Source organism: Cryptomeria japonica, chromosome 9, assembly GCF_030272615.1.
Source record: "Cryptomeria japonica chromosome 9, Sugi_1.0, whole genome shotgun sequence".
Classification (NCBI taxonomy): domain Eukaryota; kingdom Viridiplantae; phylum Streptophyta; class Pinopsida; order Cupressales; family Cupressaceae; genus Cryptomeria; species Cryptomeria japonica.
The window spans coordinates 639976287-639983955 of NC_081413.1; the positions used below are offsets into that span (position 1 = coordinate 639976287).

Here is a 7669-nt window from a genome sequence, read left to right on the forward strand (position 1 = left end):
TTATATTTTTTATTACATTATTGTTTTTAAATATTTATTGATTAATATATTTATTATGATGTAAAAAATACCTTTTATCAATTGGCAATGGCTATGCAGCGGACAAAACGGCCCGCCTCATGCCATGCCTTACCTTCATCCCATACCATCCCATATCGGTCCTGCTGCGCGGACGTACAGCCTCATCAGTTGGAACGCTTTCCAAGGTACCTTGCTCTGGAGTGAATCAGATGGGATATTTAATTTATATTTTTTCAACTAAAATAATTTATATTAATATATTTCTTTATAATTTTTGTTTATTATGTTTTTAATTATAATAATAAAATAATAAATTAATAATTAATATATATTTAATTTATAAATAAATAGTTATATGTTTGCATTTTTTAATTTTTATTATTAATCTTTAATGTTTTAATTTATATTGTTTTAAGTTTTACTAGTTTAACTTCTTTTAAAATTTTATTTTTATTGTTTATGTTTTGTATGTTTTATTTATTTTTTCTTTTAATGTTTTATTTTAATAATAAGTTATATATTTAAATTTTTTATTTTTATTTATTTTAATATAATTGTATTATAATATATAATTATGTGATTTTAACATATATGTAAATTTTAATAGTATTATTTTTTAACTTTTTCAAATGCATTAGGTAAATAATAGATTAATTTTTTAATTATATATTTATTTTTAAATAATAAATTTAATTCAAAAATAAAAGTAAAAAAGTTATAATTAAGTAAAAATATGTGTAGCTAAATTTAACATATATATTAAAAAAATTATTAATATAACTTAAAAATAAAAGTAAAATATAGTTAAAAAGAAGGTTTAAAAAATATAAAAAAATATGTGTAACTTAGTTAAATATTTTTAACTAACTTAGTTACTTAGTTCTTTTATTTTTAGTTTTAGTAAAATTTTTGATATTTTTTAACTTAAATATGTATAATTTAGTTACTTAAATATTTTATTTTTTTACTTTTAATTAATTTTTAAATTTATTTTTTAACTTAAATATGTATAACTAATCATTAATTTGAAAAAATATAAATTAAATATCCCGTCTGATTCACTCCAGAGCAAGGTACCTTGGAAAGCAATCCAGCTGAGGCTGTACATCCGCGCAGCAGGACCGATATGGGATGGTATGGGATGAAGGGAAGGCATGGCATGAGGCGGGCCGTTTTGTCCGCTGCATAGTAGCCAGTGCCAAGATGTTGCAGGCTGCTTGCCGGGTGGAAACGAATATGTATGATCCACTGTCGATAGTACAGAAATGACGGCGCAAGTTGCAAGTTGCAAGTTGCAAGTAATAACTATGCAGATTGCCGTATAGAAATAGGTGCCCGAATGGAGATTGTCATCTTCATCGAGACTTCTGTTGTCATAAAGAAACTACTGAGAATTCTATTCTATCTGAAAGCAAGTGAAACTAGGCGCACTCTACTGCAATTCTATTCTGTCTGAAAAACAAGGTGTGTTATCGCACTCTTATTTAAGAAGTTCCATTTTCTTGTCTTAAGCTATATATATATATGTGTATACACGTAATTTATTGGGTGTAATAAGACTGATAACTGTTAAATAATATATTTGGGTTTAACAACACTGAGAATTCTGCCTAACTTGTTGGGTTTGATGGGACTTCTAATTCTGCACTTAGAAGAGAAATGGCGACTCCCCGTGAGCATATTGAAGAGATAAGAAGAAACAAATTTTCCATAGGTGGAGAGGAAAACCCACTTACAGAAGATCTTCATCATGCTGTTAGAAATCTCTCAGCAGAACTCTACACCAAGGATGTCCATTTTCTCATGGAGCTCATACAGGTAGCTGTCTGGGTGATATAATTCTAATTATTTCTTGACAGTGCCTTGTGATATGTTTCTGTTTTCAATTCACGTTGCCTGTAAAATTAAAGTTTGGGTGGTTCTGATTTGGCAGAATGCAGAAGACAATTAGTATGAACCTGGTGTTGAGCCATCACTGGAATTTGTGGTTACGAGCAGAGATGTGACTGGTGTGGGTGCCTCTGCTACTCTGTTGGTGTTTAACAATGAGAAGGGCTTCACTCCCCGAAACATCGAATCCCTCTGCAGTGTCGGACGATCCACCAAGAAGGGTAAAAGACAGGGAGGTTACATTGGAGAGAAAGGTATTATGTGGTCTTGCCTTTAAAATCCATTGTTTAGTAATAGTGTGTTTATAAAATTTGTGTTGCTGCAAATGCAAAATATGCAATTATAGTAATTGTGTAATTTTAGTTGTGGATGGTGGAGATGCTTCAAACGACTAATTGACTATACATGTTCAAGTGGATAGTTTTAAACAGGGGTTGCATCTTTGTTTTTGCTTGAATGAATGTTGAAGTTTTATATTTCCTTTTGAATTCCTCTGAAAGGATATATCATATTTCAGGGATTGGGTTCAAGAGTGTTTTCTTGGTCACAAACCAGCCGTATATTTTCAGCAACGGGTATAAAATTCGATTCAATGAAATCCCTCCATCTGATTCTGGGGTCAAAATTGGGTATATAGTTCCAGAGTGGATCGACAAACCAAATATTGAAGATCTCAAAAGGATATATAGTAGCAATAACCAAAGCCAGGGTGAGTTCCCTAGTACTGTTATAGTCCTCCCTTTACGCCCAGAGAAGGTGGAAGGAGTGAAGGACCAGCTTGCTAACATTCATCCAGAAGTCATTCTGTTTATGTCCAAAATTAAAAGACTCTCCGTTCGTGAAGATGGCCAAAATCAGAATCCCCGGGTGAATGCAGTCTCTGTGTCCCAGGAAATAGCATTTCAGAATGTGAAGAAAGAGGGAAGTGAATCATTTATTCTCCATCTATCGGCAGAGGAAAATGGGGAACCGAATGGCGAATGCAGTTATTACATGTGGAGGCAGCGATTTCCAGTGAAAACGAACAATCGGGTAGAGGAGAGAAAGGACATTGACAATTGGGTGATAACACTTGCTTTTCCCCGGGAAGATCGAGTTACCAGAGGCAACAGGGTAGGTGCTGATATTTATGCCTTTCTTCCCACTGAAATAGTCACTGGATTGCCATTCATAATTCAAGCAGATTTTTTGTTGCCGTCCTCAAGAGAAAGCATTCTTTGGGACAACAAGTGGAATCAAGGGATTCTAGACTGTATTCCCTCAGCATTTTGTGAAGCTTTTCTCTCTCTCTTGAATAGTGTGACAGGGGCTCCTCCTTCTGCGAGGTCATATTGTTTCAGGTACCTCCCCATTAGTATACCTTCTTATCTGCAGCTAAGAAGAATTCGGGAAGACATCCAAGCCAAGCTCAAGACAGAAGAAGTCATCTTATGTGAACCTGGAAATGCCTATTGCACGCCCATTCGAGCTCGCAAAATAGTTGCAGGATTCAGAAAAATATTAGAAGCAGCAACCGGAGAAGGCCTGGAAAAGCCCAGTGCCCTGTGGTCTACTGGAGTATTCATAATACACTCGTGCCTTGACAACTCCTCGAGTTCTCTGGAATTCTTGGGAGTGGGCTCTGTGCCCGATGACTGGTACTCCACATGTATTCGAAGTACCCCTGGTTGGCTTGCCAATCTCTCTCAAGATTTATATGTGCAACTCCTTTGCTTTTTTGTTGAACATTGGAAAAGTGGAATTCCAAGCTCTCTCCAACAATTTCCTATTTTTAAGTATGGCAATTCCTCCTATGGTATAGGGTGGGCAAGTTTGTTGGATATGTCTTCTAAGGGAAGCAAAATATACTTTTCCTCGGAAGAAAGAGATATTGCATGGTTGGCAAGGTGGAATAAAGAGCTGGGAAATGCTGCACATTACAAATTCATGCCAAATGCAACGCAGGTGGCCATGAAGAATTTGAGCCCTTATGAACGGTCAAGATTGCGGGAATGGCTAGATCGATGTGCTAAGATCACTCAACTTTCTGTTACAAGTTTTGGTAGGCAGCTTTTGGATGAAGCTAAGGCATCTACAAGTAAGGAATTCCTGATCCGTGTGGCTCACTTTTTTCATTTTTCGTATGTCAATGACTATATGGATTCAGCACAGATGCTCACTTTGTCCAAAGAATTGCCTCTAGTTAATGGCTCGGGATCCATAATATTAGCAAGTAGTTGCAAAGCCAAACTTGTGCCTGCATCTATGGGCGAGTGGTACAAGCTGATAGGAGACAATCCATGGGCTGCACAAGGGATTGTTGCACTGTCACCTGCTTACATGAAAGCAAATGCCAATGCCAGTGGACTAAGAGGGGAAAGGGAAGATGAACTTGACTTGTTTGTGAGAAATGAGCTTGGAGCAGTGGACATTCCCACGCTAAAACCCCCTAATGCTCCATTGCCTGCACTTTCCTCTCCCATTACAGAAGATCAAGTTGTTCTGCTTTTAGAGTGGATTCGCTATTTGACTGAGGTCTGCCGTGAGTACCTGCCCATCAGATTCCAGACTAGTATCATTGAAGGAAAATGGTTAAGAACCTACCGAGGGTATGAGTCTCCAAATAAATCTTTTTTGTTCAATAATGAATGGTCTTCGGCTGGTGTAGAGTTGAACGACCTTCCTTTTATAGATTGTAGTTTCTATAGGAGGAACATGAATGAATTCGAGAGTGTCCTCCAACGGATTGGGGTGGTTGTTGAGTTTGGAAATGGATGTGAAGAAGTTGCCAGGACAGTCCAAACACACAGAGATTTCAGAGTCATAACAAGGCTTACAAATATCTTCACCGTTTAAAGTGGCGGCCTAGTTACTCCAGCCCTCTCAAAATTTGGATTCCGCACAGTGGTGGGCTTGCAGGTGAGTGGATGGATTCAAAAATGTGTGTAGTCCATGATGATAATGGCCTCTTCTCTGGCAGGCTACAAATTCTGAAAAGGTATTATGAAGACACACTACTTCCCTTTTTTTCTAGCAATCTTGGTGTGTCTCTACATCCCAGGATTGAGGACTACTGCAATTTGTGGCTGGACTGGATAAGAAGTAATCATGTAGTAACTGAGTGCGAATGCTGTTCAGTTTGGAGGAATATTGTAAAGCACTGGACTCAATCCCCTTCAGCTATAAAAGGAAAGTTGGGAAAGCAAGGTCTAAAGTTTCCAGCACACACAAGCGGTGGAGATATCCAATTATGTTCGCCTAATGAAACCTTTATTCCGGATGACCGTTTATTGAAAGAGTTATTCAGAAAAGTTTCAACAGAGATCAAATTTGCATGGCATCCTAACCCTTCAGATCCCGAAATACCATTGGATTTGTTGTTCTCAATATACGAGTCTCTTGGAGCTCGAAAAATATCACAAGCAGTAGAAAAAAAGGAGGTGTCTGTTTCAAGTGACATCAGTTTGTGCAAGCTTCAAGCAGGAGAGGGTTTGTTCGGAAAAGGTCTGTACATAATTATCCTTGGATATCTGGCAGATCCATCCTTCAAATTGTCAGCAGATGAAAGGCATCAAATTGTGAGAGCCCTTTTGGAATCTTCAGCTTATGAAGCCGCTCAATCCTTAGGAGTTATGTACACTTTGACAATAACAACTGAAGATGATAAGACAGAGCACATTAAAGTGACTGCACACTCTCCTGTGCGTTGGGAAAGAGATAGCAAGAGGTTCTTGGTACAGAAATCTGATCCACAATCACACGACCAAAAGGCAAAGGTGTCCATTGCAACTGAATTTGCTGAGGTAGTTTCAAAAGGTCTGTTATCAGAACATCCAGAACTTGTTGCAGGCTTATGTGAGATGGTGAGGTTTGGGTGCATCTTAGGATTTGACACTGATGTAGTCAATTATATGCTCCAGTATAAAAATCTCCAAATTTTTAAAGAAGACGAGAGTTTCCTGTCAGAATTTTTTCCCATTGCAGACTATCCTGGGCCATATCAGGGTTCTGGGCCAGCTAAGTCAGCATGGCACTTCTCACCTGATTTTGTACAAGGATGGGATAGTAGATTGCAAATGTTCAAGCAAGGAATTGACAATATGGAAGAATGTACGGTTACACCCATTCCTTTGAAGACGAAGCTGGTGAGAATGTTATTCCCTTCAGATAAAGAGCAGCCAGAAAGCAGTTCAGACCTGAATCTCATGAAGGTGACAGGGGATGCCTGCCTTAAAATGCTCACTGTTTCAGAAGTTGTGGGCGCCAACGCCAATGAAAGCTGTCAAATGATGCCATTTAAACTGGAAAATTTACTGGGTGATGAAGTTTTAGAATTAGGGAAGTGCTTTGGCCCTCCCTCTTCTTCTGGTGATGAATGTGATATTGAGATGGTGAGGGCCGTTGCAGGAGCAGCCACTTTGAAGTTCTTCGCACCCCAACTCTAAATTTGCTGCCAACGTCTCTCCATATAAAACATAACAATAAAAGCTGTGTAAGCTATTTTGCTTTAAAAAATATGTTGTGCAGAGGCATATAAACCTTCTCTTCATAATTTTACAGACTTGAAAAGTGTATTTGCTTCAGATTGATACAATACAGATACTAGTGCCGTATTTGCTAAATATGGATCATAGCATGCAATGGACTACTACGTGCGATAAGCTTTAGCTTTGCTACTTGCATCTTCTAATTCTCTTATCTTTTTTCTTTTTATCTTAAATTACTATCTATTGAAGACACAAATGGATATGTATGAATATTAGCATAAGATGTTTTAGTTTTGCAAGATCTTTTAAGTGAAAAAAAAAAAGCAACTTTCTTTCATTTTTTCTAATATTAAGAATTTGTATGAAAGATATCCATATTTACTTCCAACTGAAACCTTCTCAAAGAGTAGATATATAATCACAGATTGTTTTTTAAATGATTTGAATTTCTCTTCAAAATGTATGCATCTTTGGTCAATATCAATGATATATTCAAAATGTATGCATCTTCGAGTTCTCTCTCTTTTTTCTTTTTCTTTCTCTTTTTTCTCGTGGATGTGTATCAGTTTTCATGAGCCTTAAATCACTATCTATTGAAGACACAAATGGATATGTAGCATAAGATGTTTTAGTTTGCAAGATCTTTAACTGAAAAAAAATTAGCAACTTTCTCCCATTTTCTCTAATATTAAGAATTTATATTAAGGATATCCATGTTTACTTCCAACTCAAACCTTCTCAAAGAGTAGATATAATCACAGATTTCTCTAAAAATGATTTGAATTTCTTTTCAAAATTTATGTATCTTTGACCAATATCAATGATATATTGTTATTTATTAAGAGAAATAAACATATAGATATTTTCTATATTAGATTTATAAGGTAAGTAGGTTTCTTATAACTTTTGGATCTATAAACAATTGATTTTGTTACAAATTGTTTAGTTATTTGTAAGAAGATGCAATTTCAAACAAGGCTTGAGAAACTATAATAACTAAGGAAAGCATCTTAGAAAGATATATCTCAAAAGAAAATATTGAAAAACCATTGTTGATTTTGCTAACAATAAGATTTCCAATATAATTATTGTTAATCAAAGAGACCATTATACAAGTACTTTTTTATTAAGTAAAAAAAATATTCCTTCAACACAATTTTATTTATAGGATGTCATAGTTCTTTCTTTTAAAATACTTAAGTCAAAAGAAGGGATAAATTAGACAACAATCTAGCATGATTTTCAAATATTGCATGTATAGGAATTACTTATAGAAGTAATCCCACCCCCCT

General features: G+C 35.9%; 1 pseudogene; it reads left to right on the forward strand.

The window, feature by feature from the left end:
* The first annotated feature begins 1114 nt into the window (after positions 1-1114).
* LOC131858150 (uncharacterized) lies at positions 1115-6512 on the forward strand (annotated as a pseudogene).
* The last annotated feature ends 1157 nt before the right edge of the window (positions 6513-7669 follow it).